This window comes from Bos javanicus, chromosome 23 (genome assembly GCF_032452875.1).
Source record: "Bos javanicus breed banteng chromosome 23, ARS-OSU_banteng_1.0, whole genome shotgun sequence".
Lineage (NCBI taxonomy): Eukaryota > Metazoa > Chordata > Mammalia > Artiodactyla > Bovidae > Bos > Bos javanicus.
This window is the reverse complement of record NC_083890.1, coordinates 52,831,563-52,850,069: the sequence shown is the minus strand read 5'-3', so window position 1 is coordinate 52,850,069 and position 18,507 is coordinate 52,831,563. Positions and strand designations below refer to the sequence as shown.

The 18,507-nt window shown below is 46.9% G+C and overlaps 2 long non-coding RNA genes across 3 annotated transcripts; one reads left to right on the top strand and one right to left on the bottom strand.

Moving 5' to 3' along the window:
- Nucleotides 1-1,947: 1,947 nt before the first annotated feature.
- Nucleotides 1,948-7,318, bottom strand: LOC133236827 (uncharacterized). The gene is made up of 3 exons (XR_009733065.1): nucleotides 7,124-7,318; nucleotides 5,312-5,370; nucleotides 1,948-2,705 (listed from the first exon to the last, which is right to left on the bottom strand). It is a non-coding gene; the product is annotated as an uncharacterized LOC133236827 (long non-coding RNA).
- Nucleotides 2,695-6,151, top strand: LOC133236825 (uncharacterized). Of its 2 annotated transcripts, none has more exons than XR_009733063.1 (3): nucleotides 2,695-2,809; nucleotides 2,931-3,111; nucleotides 5,709-6,151. It is a non-coding gene; the product is annotated as an uncharacterized LOC133236825 (long non-coding RNA). The 2 variants fall into 2 exon arrangements; XR_009733064.1 differs by having other exon boundaries at nucleotides 2,906-3,111.
- Nucleotides 7,319-18,507: the final 11,189 nt, after the last annotated feature.

Sequence of the window (18,507 nt, the reverse complement as noted above, 5' to 3'; positions counted from 1 at the left end):
ACCATCTGAACCATCAGGGAAGTAATTACTTAATTGTAGTTATTTTCCTACAACACTATGTGGGGGGTGACCCTAAGTGTATCCCCGTGTTTTCCTTTCCCCTGTGATGTTAAGCCTCTGCTGACACCTTGGTGCTCCCACTGGGTACCTTATTATTGTTCGCCCACACTGCCTGTCCCAGATATTTACTATCTGCTCTTTAGAAAAACTTGCCAGCTCTCGCTCTGGAAAGTAGTATTTTTTTAAATACTGTATGATGGAGTTTTGCTTGAAGAAAGGTAGTTTTATTAAATTTTGCCCCATGAAATAAATATTTTTAAAGTAAATGTAAAACTGGTCACGTTACTCTCAGTAATCTCAGAATAAACACAAGGACAACAAATATTTATTGATAATTGAAAATGTATTAAAGAATCAAGTCATTTAGATGATCTTACTTCTGCAAGACACATTGACATGGTTGATTCCAGAGTTGCATTTTCCCTTAGGATCAGGTGGATTCTATAGCCTCTCCTGTGTGTGTCTGACCCTGGATATTTCATGAAAGCAATGGCCACACCACACTAAGAGGCCTAACCCTGTCTCTGTCTTGTGTCTTCGGGAGCTGAGTGCATACCAGATGTGCATGAAAGGTCCAGACGTGAAAGCTCAGGCGTCCCATGGACTCACACCTCCTATATACAGGGAACGGCCTTCTTCTACCCTCATGGGGATAATAGGGCAGATGTGAGGACAAAGTGTGCGATGGGTCCAGGTGCAAAAAGTCAGTTATCCCCTTGCTTCATACCTGCGGTGCAAAGGGAAAATCCTTCCTTTGGGAAAAGAGCTCAGAGCTCATAGAGACAAGGGCTGCCCCCTGCAGAGTGGGGCCAGTAGCCTCTGGTGGGGAAGTCTGGGGTGATGACTGACTGGCTGGGGGCTCCCAGGATGAGGCAAGAGGCTGAGGAGCCCCAGTCTGCACAGCCAAGGTCATACCAACCCCTCCTTGGATCTGCGTCTGTCTGAGTGGAGCAGTGACTTTAAGGGGCTCGGATGCCAGCTGCCTGCCTGGAGGTTACAGGAGGAGGAGGGGGCAGAAAAGCAGGCGGTGTGGCTTGTCTTGGTTTCTGAAGACACTTCTTTCTGGCACCAGGTGCCAAGCTATGGGAAAGCTTGTATTCTTTTTATAAAACTGCTTTAGCTGTTCTAATTCACTTGCCTTTCCATCTTAGTTCATTTAAAAGATAAATGTACAAACGTACATATTTTTCTTTTAGCACCAGTGGCAATCCTATAACTTGGCTACTTTTATCCAACAATTCATCATACAGATCTTTCCAGGTCAGTACCGATACAAATTTCCTTCCCAGATCCCTCTTAATGGCTGTTTCCTGAATGTTCTGTTTTTATACTGAGTGATACTAATATCAACAATCTTAGTACACAAGTATTTGCACAAATGTTCCTCCCACGCTGAGTTGATATCATTGGACCTTCCGTGTAGAATATGAAATGTGGATTTATGACTGTTTATCATTCATTTATTTGATGGCTTCTGAAGAGACTTTTTTTTTTTAATGTTGTATCATGATTCCAATCTTTCTACTCCACAGAATAAAAATCATTCATATATGTTTTTACCCAGTCCTTTCATGGTTTCAGTTTTACAGTCCACACAATCTAAGTTTCACTAAATTCCTAAGTCCGCCCGGGAGCAGGGACCTGCCCTCTGGGCCGCCTGGGTCCGAGCCTCGGGAATCGCTGAGGAGCGCGCCTTCTCCCTCAGCTGCCCGGGGAGGTCTTCCCAGCTCCCGCCCTCCCGTCTGGTGTCTGGGTCTCCGCGCCCTGCCGGGCCGGGAGCCGGCTCCCAGGCGGACGCCCGGGAGAAGCGGGGCGTCAGGGCGGCCCGGCGGTCGGGGTCCGCCCGGGGCCGTGTGCGCCGCCCGTCGGGAGCCACCCAAAGGACGCCGTGAGCCGGTCCCTTCCCGGGGAACGTTGGCGACTCCCGCGAAGGTTCGGCCGCCGAGCCCGGGGCAGAGCTCCAGAGGCCGGGGGTGACAGCGGCAACGCTCCCGGTGCCATGAGACCCGGGAGGAGCCTGCTGTCTCCGGAGATTCGGGCTGCAGGTCCGCGGCCTGGGCGGGCGGCGGCGGGCGGTGTCGCTGCCCGGCCGGGTGGACCAGCGCGCCGCGGGGCCCCTTCTGCCCGCGGGCACCGCCGGGGCAGCTGAGCGCGAGCAGGAAAGGTCACGGCGCCGGCGTCCGCGGGGTTACACCTTCTCCATGTTTCCCACGCGCCCGGAGGTGCGGACCACACGGATGCACGCAGACATGTCCAGTCTTCCCAGCCTCCCCCATGGATCCCGATAGTCCCGATTCACAAACGTGTGTCCTCTCCCCGGAGACGGCCGGCCCTGGTGTCCAGAACAGGAGGCACCGGAAGGGACCACGGGCCGCCCGTCCTCCTCCCCAAAGGGCGCCCGGAAGCGCTTCCTTGCCACCTTGGGGGAACGGTCGTCCCGCTGCCTTCCCGGCGCTGACGCTGCTCCCAGGCGGCCTCGGTTCCCGCTGACGTGCTCAGGACTCAGCAGACGGATTTCCTGCGGGTCCGGCTGCCTCTATTCGAGGGGCGCCAGGAGTCCCTTCTGTTCTCCTCGGGCTCGGAAGTAGAAAGGATGGTGTCCGTGTGGAGGCGCTGTGTTTCAGGGGTGTGAGACACGGATACATCTGTGTGAGGATCACAAAGCGGACAGATTGGTGGCCGCTGTGGCGAGGTCGACCAGATGGCCAGACAGGTTGTTGGGGATTTTTGCTACTATCTGTACTGTAATGTAGGTATTCAATGAGAAATCTTGAAATTAATTATAATGAAAATCACCATTATCATTGTTACTCAACAATAACGTAATTATTACCTTTGTTTGAAGTTAATTTAAGAAACACTGTTTCAAGTTTATCCACAGAGTATCCAATTGAAGACGACCAGAGAAGGATGTTGAAATGAAGAACTTTCTTAACACACTGAGAAGTTGGGGAACCTCTCCTTCCAGACACGAGGCCCTGCCCTGCAGCAACCGACCTGGAAAACCAGACCCCAGCCCCTGCAGCAATGGGCTCCAGGATTCAGTGCGTGGTCAGTGACTGTCACCTTCCTTATTTTTCTTCCTTTCAATTTAGTACCAAATGGGGGAAGCCAAATCTCGTCTAAGCAGTCACCTGGGACGGCCCTCTTCCTGCCAGCCTGCCTCCGGCTTCCCCACATTACACGCTCTGAGCAGGACACACTTTCCCTCTTTCCCACCAGAGTGCGTCCCCACTCCTATGTGTGCCCTGAGTCTCAGCCTAGGCCAGTGGTGCTGGCTGACTCCTTGCTCTGGAGACAAATTCTGAAGAAAGAGTGAAGGATCGGGAAAATATCCTGGAGTAGGAAAAGGCCACCAACTCCAGTATTCTTGCCTGGAAAATTCCATGAACAGAGGAGCATGGCCTTCTGCAGGCCATGGGGTCACAACGAGTCAAACATGACTGAGCATGCACACACAGACACAGGCACCTTTGTTTATGTCTACAGAGCTTAGAGTGAGAACCACATAAAGCACTGAGGATAATGTGTGGGTTTTGTTATTTTTGAAAAAAAAATCAAATTAATCATTTTAAGTTGAGATATATATCGTATACCCAAAAATTCTCCTTTGAGCACTATATTTTAGTGATTGCCTATTTATATAGTTGTGTAGCCATCATCACTATCTGATCCAGAATATTTTATATTTTATCTCCCTACAAAGACATCTAGTGTTCCTTAATCAGTCACTTTAAATTCCACATTCCTCACTCTTTCATCCTCATGGAATCACCTATTCTGTGTATTTCAAGCACATGGGTTTGTACAACTGTGGCCATTTAGGTCCAGTTTCTTACACAGTGTCATGTTTTTGAAGCTTATTCATATTTTATCATGTGATCCAATTTTTTGTTTGATTTCAGAATTTTCCTAAGTCTTTAACACACGCACACACACACACACACACAGACATGCTACAGTTTTTTTAATGTGGAAAATACACAGAGGTCCAATGTCACCATTAGAACCATTTTATGCAGACAGTTCCATGGCATAAAGTACTGCCTTCCTGTAGGCACTCAACCTGCCCACCAACCCAGAGCGGCCAGCAAGCACAGAGGACGCCAGCACAACTGTGCTGCCCATTGTCAGAACTCCCCACAGCACCCACCCAGGCCAAGACTCAACAATAGGTGCACCTCCCAATGGCCAAAGGAGAGCCCATCTGTGCCAGCGGAGGGGGTGGTGGACAAGGGTGAGAGAGATGAAAGGAGAGACAAGCGGGAAAGTCCACAGCACCTGGTCTTTCCAGCTGGTCTTGCAACCAAGTACTAATCAGGCTCAACCTTGCTTTAGCTTCTGAGCTCAGAAATTACCAGGGGCCTTCATGGTGCTATGGCCCTAGATGATGGCAGCCCCAACCAGGCACCCCGATACTCTGTGCTGTCGGGCCCTGCCATGCCAGCCTCACCAGCCCCTGTCAGAGCCCTGGAGTGCCCAGCATCTGTGGGCAAACCGCTCCTGACACATCCTTCAGCCCTCTGGAAGCCCAGCCATCAGGCTGTGACTTGGAGTTCCCAGGAGATGGTTATCACTCAGGGTATGTGGCCAGTGGCAATAGGGCCTGACCCTCTGGAAGCATGTGGAGAAAAGCCCAGTGCTCTAATTCAATGCTGTCCTGGCACCAACTGAGTGACTCTTGCTGACATCTTGACTGCTTCATCCAGATATTCCACGTATCACTCGTGTTCCAGGTGGGATTCTAGGGGCAGCCTTCACAGGGCTGCAGCCTTTCAGTGACCAATCCCAAGTGCCGATGCCTCCACCTCTGGGCCTCACATAGGTAGTACCGCTGTCAATGCTTAGGGATAGAAACAGCAGATCTAAGATGCTGAAGACTCGTCCTAGGTCTTGCAAACAGCTCAGAACTGAGGTCTGGTGGCCTTAATGCTGTGACCTAAGACCATACCATCTACCAGCAGACATGTCAATCTCCAGATAATCAGAATCAGATTGATTAAGTAAAAAGAGGGACAAATGTGTCATGTTGGGAGGAGGGAGGTGGAAACAACACCCCTCTGCCTTTGTCTCCCTCCTTCCAGCTGCCCAGGGGCCCAAGTCATCCCAATATTCTGTGTTCACATATTGTTCTCTTTTGACTTAGACAACATGGAGGGTCCCTGCCCCTCAAGTAGTAATTTTCTCAGTTTTGAGGGGTACAGTCATGAAATGTCTTCCAGTGTACAAATAGAGAAAAGATAAAACTCACCCAGACCACTGGAGTTCCATATGTGGTGAGGGTGATATAAGGTCCCTTGAACTTCTGTTCTGGAAAGAGGGAGGGAGGAGGAAGAAAAAGCTAATCTTCAGTGAATGTAACCTTCACATGGACTCTGTGTAGTCATTTTATCTGTACAGTTTTTCAGTCATCATAACATTTACTCAAGGTCTTTTCTCTTTCTGGCCCGATGTTCTCATGGAGCTCACAGGCTGAAGAGGTGCTCAAAGTGAGAGAGTCAATTCCTAGGCAGGTTGATAAGAAGCCCAGGGGAAGCTGAGGAGAGAGGGCCTGGAGTTCTCAAGGAGGAGGAAAGGACAGACATCTTTTTTCTCTACATTCCTTAGTCTTAGTCACTTAAAACATTTGTTTTTCTTTCTTTTTTTAGGCCCAGAACTGATGATTACACAACTCAGTTTAAACTCTGTGAAAGTGAAGCTGCTCAGTCATGCCTGACTCTTTGCAACCCCATGGACTGTAGCCTACCAGGCTCCTCTGTCCATGGGATATTTCAGGCAAGAGTACTGGAGTGGGTTGCCATTTCCTTCTCCAGGGGATCTTCCCAAGCCAGGGATCCAGCCTGGGTCTCCCACATTGTAGGGAGATGCTTTGCCATCTGAGCCACTTAAACTCTGTACTAGGGATTATATAACAACAATGTATCCTGCTTGAGGACAGTTTCTCCTTCCTGAAAACCTTCTGATTAATCCTGATATCTTAGAATGTATATTATGGGAATGGGTCTGGTAGGATCTTTCTGTTAAATTCTAGTCCTGTTATCCTAAAATGTTAATTGTGGGAGTGGGTCTGGTAAAACTTTCACACACTTGAGACATTCTTTTGATTTATTGTAGTAACTAATTTAAAAAGTATATACCTCCCTTGCTAACACTAGCAAGGGGGGCACTCCCCACCCCCTTCTGCTGTCCATGTCAGAAGCTTTCTCTGACCTTTTTCCACTGTCATAAAACTCTGCTACACAAACGCTCTTGAGTGATCAATCCTGGTCCCTGGTCCTGAAGCTAAATCTTCTTCGGAGATCCTGTATCCGACATCGTTCACAGTAAGTTCGATTGAATCTATAACAATCTCTTAAAAGCCAAATATAATCTTAAAATAAGCTATGCGGCTGCTAAGTCACTTCAGTCATGTCCGACTCTGTGCGACCCCACAGATGGCAGCCCACCAGACTCCCCTGCCCCTGGGATTCTCCAGGCAAGAACACTGGAGTGGGTTGCCATTTGAAAAATGAAAGTGAAGTCTCTCAGTTGTGTCCGACTCTTAGCGACCCCATGGACCGCAGCCTACAAGGCTCCTCCATCCATGGGATTTTCCAGGCAAGAGTACTGGAGTGGGGTGCCATTGCCTTCTCCAAAATAAGCTATACGCCCTATTAAAATAAAATAAAATTCAACTGACTAAAATTTTAAAATCTTAGTGCCTTTATTTAAAGATTTATGAATCAGGCAGCATTCAACTTAGCAGTTAGAAACTCTGAGGAGTTGCACAAAATAAAAGACTTTTATAGGCGTAAGGGATCGGGAACAAGGAAGTTGTACTGGGCAAAGAATCCCAGTGGTTGCTGCGAGGTTACTTTCCATTAGAGGCTGGAAAGCTTTCTCAGGCAGATGACTTAACTAAGGATAATCAGAAGATTCCTGGTTGACTGGTTCAAGATTTCACTTCTGGAAGAGCCAAAACTGCATTTAAGTCTATTTTGCTAGTATGGTACCTAACTAAGCAACTCCTTTGGGGCTGTTGTCTTGTTTTTAACAGTCCCCTGGGGGCAGCAACAAGGCTTACCATTGCTGGTTCTTCCCCAAATGCTGAGAGCACATGTGCTCTGTGCCAGGCCTGGGCTGAGGGCAGGGATCCAGCCACAACACCTCACAGTCCTTGACATTCAAGAGGAGAGTAAGACAGAAAACCACCACACTTTAAAAAGAAACGATCCTGCTGCTCCCACAGAGCTGACGCTGTGGAGCGAGACAAGGAATAAACAGAACAGCTTGTAGAAGAATAAGCTCCATGGAGTGAAGGGCAGGACACAACACAGCGGGAAGCGGGGGCTAGGGCGGGGGGGGGCAGGGAGGAGAGGAGTCCCCGGGCCTGAGGACGGATGGGTGATGAGCCCCAGCGGGTGCAGACAGGGCCGGCCCTGGTGCCGTGAAGGACTGAGGTGGTAAGGGCAGGAGACATGGGGGAGGTGTCACTGCAGATGCACACGGGGACGTGTCTCTGAGGAGGTGACATTTACGCTGCGCTCCGGGCCACTGTCCCCTTCCCTTGTCACCCAGAGGCAGACACCGAGGATGGCTGCTAACATCACTCGCACCAGCCAGTCCTGAGCCTGCGCACCCAGCCCACTGTTCCCTCCTGAGGAGTCACAGTAAAGGCCCCTGTGCTGAGTTCCCCTCCCTCCCTCTCCGGACAAGGCCGGTCCTTTCCCGTGTGGCCCAATGGCGTGGCCTGTCCCTCCTCTTGGGAACTCTAAGTCATCAACTCTCTTTTCGAGGACAGTTGTCTTCTGATCTGTTTGCCTTATTATGTGTCCAATTTCCTATTAATACACTATATTTTAAATTAGCCAAGAATGACAGCACACTCTGTAGACACAGAGTGTCTTAACTGAGCACACTCAATTAAGTGTGGACAAATGGAGCATGAATTATGACACTTCCTGCAATGTCCTCAATCAGTTTAATGTTTGATTGTGTGTTAAGCATGTGTTCTGTGTTTTCCCACCTGGTTAGTTTCCTCTGGGTCAGCTATGCTTTCTTTCACCAACTGTTTCTCCTGACAAAATTACTTGCAAGCACAACTGAAATTCAGAATATGCTCAAATTGTTCCCTACAGGGCAGGCATCTTAGAGCAAAACTTTACTGCAGTGCTGACAAGGCGTCCTGTCTTTCTCCAAGTTGGCTGAGAACGAGCAGAGTAGGACTTGTGTGGTTAGTCCCTCTGTTGTGCCCAGCTCCTTGTGATCCATCCTTTGAGAGGAGCCTGGCAGGTTACAAGCCCTGGAGTCCCAAAGAGTTGGACACGACTGAGCAACTATATATGCTTCCAGATTCTTTCCCGTTACAGGTCGTCACAAGATACTGAGTATAGCTCCCTCACTACACAGCAGCTCCTTGTGTCACCTGGTGTACATACAGCAGTGCGTGCATACTGACCCCAAACTCCTGGCTCACCTCTCCCCACACCCACGTGTCCTCTTTGGTAACCATAAGCATGTTTTCTATGTCTGTGACTCTACCTCTGCTTTGTAAATAAGTTCATCTGTATCATTCTTCAATATTCCACATACGTGATGCCATACAATGCTTGTCTCTTTCTGTCTGACTTACTTCACTTAAAGTGAAATCACCATGTTCATCCATGTTGCTGCAAATGGCATTATTTCATCTGATTTTATGACTGAGTAATTTTCCGTTGTATATATATTCCACATCTTCTGGAGCAAGCACTTCTTAGACTGTACAGCTTGACTTCCTTTTAAGGAACAAAAATCGTGAGTAAACCTAAGGTTTTTTAGAGATGGAGAACTTCTCTGCAATGATTTATATATCATTAATTAGCATTTAATAGATTAGGAGACCAAGAATAGTAGGTAAAATTGGTGTGTGGTCTTGTTTTATGTCACTTATGTCAAGTTCTCATCCTGCTGCTGCTGCTAAGTTGCTTCGACTGTGGGACCCCTTAGACGGCAGCCCACCAGGCTCCCCTGCCCCTGGGATTCTCCAGGCAAGAACACTGGAGAGGGTTGCCATTTCCTTCTCCAATTCATGAAAGTGAAAAGTGAAAGTGAAGTCGCTCAGCCTGTCCGACTCCTATCAGGGTTAAATTATGTTCACAAAATACAGATTTCTTCTGTTCGTCTCTTCTTGATTCTCTAAAATTATGTGGTACTTTTGTAGTCAGTTGTTCTTTGCTTGCATCGCCTTCACATGATTTTCAGAAGTAATTCTTGTAAAAATTTATTGTATAGCCTTCCTTGCTTATTTTTCTTTTGTTATAGCTGCTTTAAATATTGGTCTTGAGAATTCATATTTTTCCAGAAAGTAGTCAATTTCTTGACTATTCTAGAATATTAGCAGTGTATATAAAGGGGGTTATATTCATTTTGTGGGTGGGTATGAGATAATATGAAATATACATCAGACTTGTTATCTGACACAGGACCCCTAAATGTCTTGAAGTTTCCTGGGCAATAGAAATGTCTTTTGGTTTGTTTTCCTGTATTTTTTTCTGAAAGTGTTAATTTTGCTTTTTCCTGGTAGGAAATGATTACCTTCATAACAGACACCTTTGAGGATTATTGCTAAGGTTTGTTAGTACAATTCTATGTGCCCTTTATTTTAAGGCTTGTGATTAGTTTCATCTCTCTCTCTCTCTCTTTTTTAGTTTCAGCTCTAATACATGCATTTTCTGTCTCAATTGAATGCACCACATATTCAGGGAGGTTTCTTCACTCTGGCTGCTGAGGATTCTCAGCCCCACATGAATGTTGGACACTTTTCAATCCATTCAGTTTAGTTCACTTCAGTCGCTCAGTCATGTCCGACTCTTTGCAACCCCATGAACCGCAGCATGCCAGGGTTCCCTGTCCATTACCAACTCCTTGAGTTCACCCAAACTCATGTTCATTGAATCGGTGATGCCATCCAACCATCTCATCCTCTGTTGTCCCCTTCTCCTCCTGCCTTCAATCTTTCCAAGCATCAGGGTCTTTTCTAATAGTCAGCTCTTCAAATCAGGTGGCCAAAGCATTGGAGTTTCAGCTTCAGCATCAGTCCTTCCAATGAACACCCAAGACTGATCTCCTTTAGGATTGACTGGTTGGATCTCTTTGCTGTCCAAGGGACTCTCAAGCATCTTATCCAACACCACAGTCCAAAAGCATCAATTATTCTGCGCTAAGCTTTCTTTATAGTCCAACTCTCACATCCATGCAGGACTACTGGAAAAACCATAGTTTTGACTAGAAGGACTTTGGTTGGCAAAGTACCGTCTCTGCTTTTTAATATGCTGTCTAGGTTGATCATAAATTTCCTTCCAAGGAGTAAGCATCTTTTCATTTCATGGTTGCAATCGCCATCTGAGGTAATTTGGGAGTCCCCCAAAATAAAGTCAACCACTGTTTCCACTGTTTCCCCATCTATTTGTTGAGCTATTTCAAATCCTAAAAGATGATGCTGTGAAAGTGCTGCACTCAATATGCCAGCAAATTTGGAAAACTCAGCAGTGGCCACAGGACTGGAAAAGGTCAGTTTTCATTCCAATCCCAAAGAAAGGAAATCCCAAAGAATGCTCAAACTACCGCACAATTGCACTCATCTCACACACTAGTAAAGTAATCCTCAAAATTCTCCAAGCCAGGCTTCAGCAATACATGAACCATGAACTTCCAGATGTTCAAGGTAATTTTAGAAAAGGCAGAGAAACCAGAGTCAAATTGCCAACATCCACTGGATCATCGAAAAAGCAAGAGAGTTCCAGAAAAACATCTATTTCTGCTTTATTGACTATGCCAAAGCCTTTGACTGCATGGATCACAACAAACTGTGGAAAATTCTGAAAGAGATGGGAATACCAGACCACCTGACCTGCCTCTTGAGAAACCTATACGCAGAACAGGAGGCAACAGTTAGAACTGGACATGGAACAACAGACTGGTTCCAAATAGGAAAAGGAGTACATCAAGGCTGTATATTGTCACCCTGCTTATTTAACTTATATGCAGAGTACATCATGAGAAATGCTGGGCTGGAGGAAGCACAAGCTGGAATCAAGATTGCTGGGAGAAATATCAACAACCTCAGATATTCAGATGACACCACCCTTATGGCAGAAAGCAAAGAGGAACTAGAGCCTCTTGATAAAAGTGAAAGAGGAGAGTGAAAAAGTTGGCTTAAAGCTCAACATTCAGAAAACTAAGATCATGGCATCCAGTCCCACTCAATGCATAGGTCTCCAGTCATCATTCTTTCCTCAAAAGTTGTTCCTGCCCAGCCTTGTGGAATTTCACCTGTGTGTGATCAGATGACAGACTCAGCGGGCTCATTAGACACTTGGAATAATTCTTTCTGTCTGAGTAGCTATCTCTTTTCCATCCCCTGCCCAACACATATCACCTTCTGCACCTCCCTGGCTAACATCTGTTCTCAGATCAGGGCTTTGCTGGGCTGCATTTGGGTTCCCCTCCCTGTACCTGCAGCATGGAAATTGCCTGAAGGCAGACAGCCGGGAGTCTTCAGATGGATTTGTGTATCCATCTTCACTCTAGGAACTTAGTCCTGTGTGGCCTGCTGTCCAGGGTCTGGAAACAGTTGTTTCCAGTATTTTGTTCAGCTTTCTAATTACCAGTGCCAGGTGAGGAAGTTCAGATACTGTTCCTCTTAAAGCTGGAAGTGGAAGTCACATTTTATTTTTACAGACACTCTTTGAATCAGTAATTCTAAATCAGTTAACCATATATGTTTGAAAGTATCTTTTGCTTCATTTTCTCTGTTTTGCTCTTGCAAATGTAAAAACAAAACCAAATATCAAGAGACACACTAAAACAGGTTTTGTTTTCCATTTTTCCTGGTTGAACTTTATGCCAACAAATCCTAGGTAAGGACTTAGGAAGCTGCAGTAAGTCAAGGCACCAGCAAGATCACAGGATCTGCAATCAACAGGGATCTTAGTGGTACCAGAGAGCCTTTTTTTGCCATGTCGTAGGAGGTGGATGCAGTAGTTGAGGGGCTAGAGGGATCCCAGGACCTTAATGACACCAGTGAGCCAACTAAAATACAGGAGGCTGAGGCCAGGTACAGCACGTTTGGCCAATGTGAGCTGAAACATATTTAATTCTGAATTTCCAGAACAATTACCTCAAACAAAATGTTCACCTTCTTCTGATATTCACATAGAAAGATTGCACAGAATCTTTTGCCTCGAAATTCTACTTCCATGGAAGAAAGCCACCAGGAAGATTGCTTGGAGAATTTAAGAGATGTGTGGTTTTTAGGTGGAGAAAGAGGAAGTGAGTAAATGGCACATGTGGTTCAGAAACGGGAAGGGGTCTGTGCAAACCCAGCAGGCTCTCTTTGGTGGAAGGCAGGCCGTGCACTCACTGCTCCTTCCCCCTTTTGCTGAGGTCACTTTTATCATGTTTTAGGTAGCTCCAATGAAAACTTAAAGTACAGGGGCTTCCCTGGTGCTCCAGTGGTTAAGAATCTACCTTGCAGTGCAGGGGACACCGGTTCGATCTCTGGTCCCCAGAAGATCCCACATGCCACAGAGAAATTAAGTCTGTACACAGCTAATAGTGAGCCCAGGCCTTCTAGAGCCCAGCGCTCCAGAGCAAGAGAAGCCACCAAAGTGGGAAGCCCAATCACCCAACTAGAGCACAGGCCCTGCTTGCTACAAGTAGAGAGAGCCTGCATACAGCAAAGATGACCCAGTGCAGCCAAAAAGAAATAAAATTATATGTAAAGAAAAACCCCTTCAAGTACAGTGACTCTCAATGTCTCAAGTAACTCCTGCTCTACATTCTCAGCACACTGGCATATGGGGTCTACAGGAACCCCCTCCTCCCGTGAAGGCCCAGAGTCTCCATCGACCACGTGTCTCCACCACTGTGCTGTGACATCTCCCCGTTCTCCTCTGCACAGAACTGCTTCTGATGGTGTCACTCTTTAGGCAGGGGAGTCATTCTTGTGAATCATCTAAGAATTAATATCTCACCTGCAATTTTATTTCTATATTCCTTAAAAGGAGTTCCTTAAAACCCCAATTGTATTCCTTAGAAGAGTGTTTACTTTAACACCTATGTCTTTATTTATCAACTTTTATGTTTATCAACTTTCATGTCTCCTTCATTGTGTCCTGTGCTCTGGCTCAGCCTCTCTCTTGGCCTCTGCTCTTGGCCTCTCAGGAAACAGCGTACAGGATGTATTAGTTGCATCTGCCCTCCCCTCTCACTGGCTCTTTTCCATCCTCCCTCATCTCTGTGACACGTGTAACTGTGTGCACATCACTAACACCATGACACCCTCCCTCCTTTGGGAAGCCTGTTATCACCTTCCTGCTCCTTTCTCTGCTGTCCCATGTGTGTCCCTGCCTGACACTCACAGCAGCCTCACAGCAGGCGCTCTCCCTCACTCTTCTCTCCAGAGCTCCTGCTGGAATTTCTGGACACCACCTCCCAAGTATTTACCTCTGACTCTGACTTCTCCTTCCCTGGTGGGCCCTTTAGCATCTTCCCCTGAGTGAAGACCACAGATAAAACCTAAATTCTCCTTCTTCCCCAGCTACCTTAGACTCCCCTGTGGATGTCTCCTTCTCATCCAGGCTCAGTGATTCAATATCATCCATGAACCATTTTGCTATACTCAACCATCTATCTAGCCATATTGATACCATCTCCAGGGGAGTGGGTGGAGCAATGATGGGCAATGTTGAGATGGCAGGTAGAGACCAGGCCAGGCAATGAGGGCATGAGAATGAAGGTCAGTGCTAAGAAGAGGAGCAGATTATAGAGAAGTCACAAGGATAGAAGAGGTTGGAGAATGTATTTAAAAACAGATCAGGGAGAAATCTGGGAGAGGAGAGGTTGAGTCTTAAGGAAAGAGAAATGATCATTGCATAGCTCCTCGGGGTGGGGGGTGGGGATGGGGTGGGAATCCAGCAACGTGCTAGTTTACCAGCAACATCCTATCAGATGCTATAGTTCAGCTGGAAATACTTCAGGCTACAAATCCATTAGATTTGTAGAAATTCCTAATATATTAGAAATTGATACATTTTCCTGCAATGGAATAAATTAGGCTAAGGTTATGCATTACATTGTTTTTTGTGATGTCAAGATGTCATTTTATATTAGTGTTTATTACAATGTGGACCAGTAAAGCGTATTATAATACATCATCTATTCAGTGGACTGATTTGTGGAAAATAGTGTCCCAAGAGAGAATATTCCCCAAGATATTGTCAGCTGAATATAAGCAAGATACCATAAAACATTGTGCACAGTATGCAACCATGTATGGTTTTAAATGTGGTTGTGCTCAGTCACTCAGTCATGTCCCACACTTTGTGACATTATGGACTGTAGCCCATTGGGCTCCTCTGCCCATGGCGATTCTCCAGGCAGGGATACTAGAGTGGGTTGCCATTTCCTGCTCCAGACAATCTTCCAGACCCAGGGATTGAATCTGAGTCCCTTATGTCTCCTGCATAGGGAGGTGGGTTCTTTACCACTAGCACCACATGTGGAGTGAAGAAGAAATAGATATTCATAGTTGCTTGTGTATCCATAGAATGACATTCTGGGCCTTCTCTCTTGATCCAGGGGCTAAGACTCTGCATTCTCATTGTAGGGGCCTGAGTTCAATCCCTTGTCAGGAAACTAGAACCCACATGCCACAGCTAAGAGTTCCCATGGAAAAGGTCCCCCAGGCACAGCCAAATATATACTTAGGAAAAAAAAATACACCTCCAGAAGCTATTCCTGAGAAACAAAACACGCGACTGACTGTGGAAGCAGCAGGGCCTTGACAAGAAGAGAGAGGGTAGGAAGAACAATGGAATATGAAGTATTTTTAGGTTCTTGAACCTTGTACATGTATTACAAGTTTCTCAGAAAAGCCAAGACATTACAAAAAATTTTAAACCTCTAAAGAATAAAACTCACAGCTTTATTTCTACAAACTTAATGAAAGTCAAGTTTGTTTTATCAGAAAGATTATCTGGCTTCTCTAACATATCTTCTGATGCTTTTCCCATGCCACCCAGACAGTGGTCCATACAGCACTGTCTGGATTCTTATCATAACTTGAAGTGAATCTTTTACACTATCCTGGGTTGCTGTCCGGCAAATGAAGGACGACATCATCACCTTCCTTGCAGCAGGGGCCCTCTTAGGTAGCACCGACCTTTACTTCCCAATGGAGCAGTGTATCTACAGAAGGAAAAGTGACGGCGTCTATGCTAGGAATCTGAAGAGAACCTGGGAGAAGCTTCTGTAGGCAGCTCATGCCATCGTTGCCACTGAAAACCCAGCTGCTGTCCCTGCTGCGTCCTCCAGGAACCTTCACCAGCGAGCTGAGCTGCAGTTTGCTGCCACCGCTTCTCTGGTCCTCCACTTCGCTCCTGGACCCTCCACTAACCAGACCCAGGCAGCTTCCAGGAGCCAAGACTCCTGGTGGTTACGAGCCCAGGGCTGACCGCCGGCCTCTCCCAGAGGCATGTATGTGAACTTCTTACCGTCGGTCTGTGTGACACGGACTCTCCTCTGCACTCTGGAGACCACCCATTCCCGGCAACCAGGGAGCTCAGTCGGTGGGTCTGACTTGACAGATGCTCACCTGGGAAGTTCTGCCCAGCGCACCGTTTCCTGTGAACACTCTTGGGAGGTCGTGCCTGATCTCTACGTCTGCAGATTCTGAAGAGATTAAAAGGGAAGAGCAGGTGGCAGCTGAGCAAGCTCTGACCAAGGAGGACTTCACCGTGAATGGGTCACTTCAGCAGCTGAGTGCAACGCTACTGAATCTGAGGTGCTGGCCTAGTCCACAGGCAGGCAGGTGAGCTTGCTGCCCACTCCACAATTTCCCCTGAAGGCTGGCCTGCAGCGCCCACTGCTCAGTCCACTGGACGGGTAGGCACAGCACTGCGTGGGCTTCAGCTGTTCTTTCACAGGCTCTTTTCTTGGGTGGGGGCTGTGCTGGGTCCTTGCTGCTGCACAGGTTTGCTCTGGTTGTGGCGAGTGGGGCGCACTCTGGTTGTGGTGTCTGGCCTTCTCATTGCAGCAGCTTCTCTTGTTATGGAGCGTGGGCCCCAGGGCCCCCAGGCTTCAGTGGTGGCAGAGCGTGGGCTCAGGAGCTGTGGCCCCCAGGCTGTGGAGCACAGGCTTAGTGGTTGTGGTTCATGGCCTTAGTTCCTCTGAAGGCACATGGGATCTTCCTGGACCAGGGATTGAACTCATATCTCCTGCATTGGCAGGATTCTTTACCATGAGCCATTATGGAAACCCCACAAGCTCTTAAAATGGAAATTGGTTGACAGAAAATAAGCAGTTTCTAAATAAATAAATATGTCTACTCATGAGAATGTTCTGTGACTTTTGCTTTTTTCCTTTCACATAAGAGGAAAATTTCCTAATTCATTATTCATCATGCTCTTCCCTCAAACAACATTTGCAACTGCTAATTCTATTAGCTAAGCTTGATCCAATTTTTAAAATACTTTTCTCCCACTCTCCCCTATGCACTGTACATTCTTTATCAATTGAGATAATATTTTATCATTGTTCAGTCACTTAGTCATGTCCAACTCTTTATGACCCAATGGACTGCAACACACCAGGCTACCCTGTCCTTCACCATCTCCCAGAGATTATATTTATATACTTCATATGGATAGGAGGATAATCATTTGACTTAATCCTTGAATTATTTCTCTGAATCTGACATATTAATATGCTAGTAAGATATAAGACACTTGACTGACTTCAGCATAATAAAAAATAATAGAATCAGGTGACCATATCTGAAGACTGATTATAAAAGCAGCAGCCATGTTGATGAGGAGCAGTGACACACAGGGGGACATTTTATGTGGTGAGAGAGGGGCGCTGGCCTCAGGGATTTAAAGGGCTGCTTGGAAACAGACGAACTCGGCTCAGTGGATGGACGTCCTGGGAGTCACTTCCCAGAGACACATAAGACAGAGTCCTGAGCATCCTGAGTGCCCACAAGGTGGTCTGAAGCGGTGGCCAGGGCACCCCTCTGCGTATCAGTGGAGATGGTAGCTGTATTGTGTGTCTGTACGAGTCTGTACAAGGTGACCCTGCATGCAGAAAAGCAAATTTGACTAAATGGCCTCAGCTCCAATAGTAAGATCTTTTCTTAAATCAATTTCTTTCTCCTCTCAGCTTCTCCATGTGAAAGGAGTTACTCTTCATGAGACCCATTCTTAAAAGATTCCCTTCTTCAAAGCCTCAAATTTTGTAGCTTTTTTTCAGTAAGTATCTTTCCATGTTTATTCCTCAGACACGATAATCAAGAGTAAAATTTTCTTATTGGACTTTAAAGATAAACAAATACTTTTAAAATCGGACGTTCCAAAAGTTCTAAATTCATTCATGTTCTCACTTTAGTATCTTCAATCCTAAGCCTGTAATGAGCGTTTTTTTTCTGATTCAAACACAACTCTGGGGCGTGGGCGGGGGCGGGAATTGGTGGCGGGAATCCACAGACACCTGGAATTTTGAACTCTCGACTGTTAGATCTCCTTTTAACAGAAGTGTTAGCAGCCAGTGGAGCAAGGCTCATATAGTGCCAGATTATAGGGCTGACAGCGGGGAAAAGACAGCTTGTTGATGGTAGAAAAGATCTGCCTTCTGACAAGCAGGCGCTGCTCACGGTGAGGCAAATCGGAAGTGCCTGCAGACGCAGAGATTCTTGCGCAGGGAGCGGGAAGCTTCAGCCACACCCGTTATCAGAGCAGCCGTCAGAAAGGGGTCGTTTCTTGACCTGACTCCTGCTTCCTGTTTCTTTAACTCCCTGTGCTTCGGGGCTGCTCTGCTGAGCTGGACTCCCCTTTGCTTTTCCTAGATCTCCTTGGGGCCTTCTCACAAGGCCCGGCAGCAGGCAGGAAGCAGCGGCGCCATTGGGCAGGTCTGCTCCTGAAACTCCTCTGGCAGCCGTGCGGCTGGGACACCGCGCTGAGCATCCACCTTCCCTCTCATGGGACCAGAGGTCGGAATGTGATGGGACCAGAGGTCGGAATGGGGAAGATGGAAGGGCTGCCTTTGCTTTCTTTCACTCCTGGGCCAGGAGCTCTTAACCTGAGGGATTTGGAGAGCCCAGGGAGCCTGTGGCTTCCCTGAAGTGATGCATAAAATGCATCTGTGTACAAGCTTTTGTTCAGATAAGAGTAAATGCCCCGGATTCACCCCTTCAGAATATTTTATCTTTGTTCCTAGTCTGTACAGACCCTGTGCTTTGAAGCACAACACCGCTGCAGTGATTTCATCACACTTCCACTGCTGCCGGTCCCTAGGAAACCCAGCTTTCAGAATCAAGAGAAGCTGGTGGCTGACAAGGCTTAAAAACATCCTTTGAAGTACCTAGAATCAAGAGCACTTGACTGTACTCTACTGGAACATTTCAAGGTCTAGCAGTTTGCTTTTCGCTTG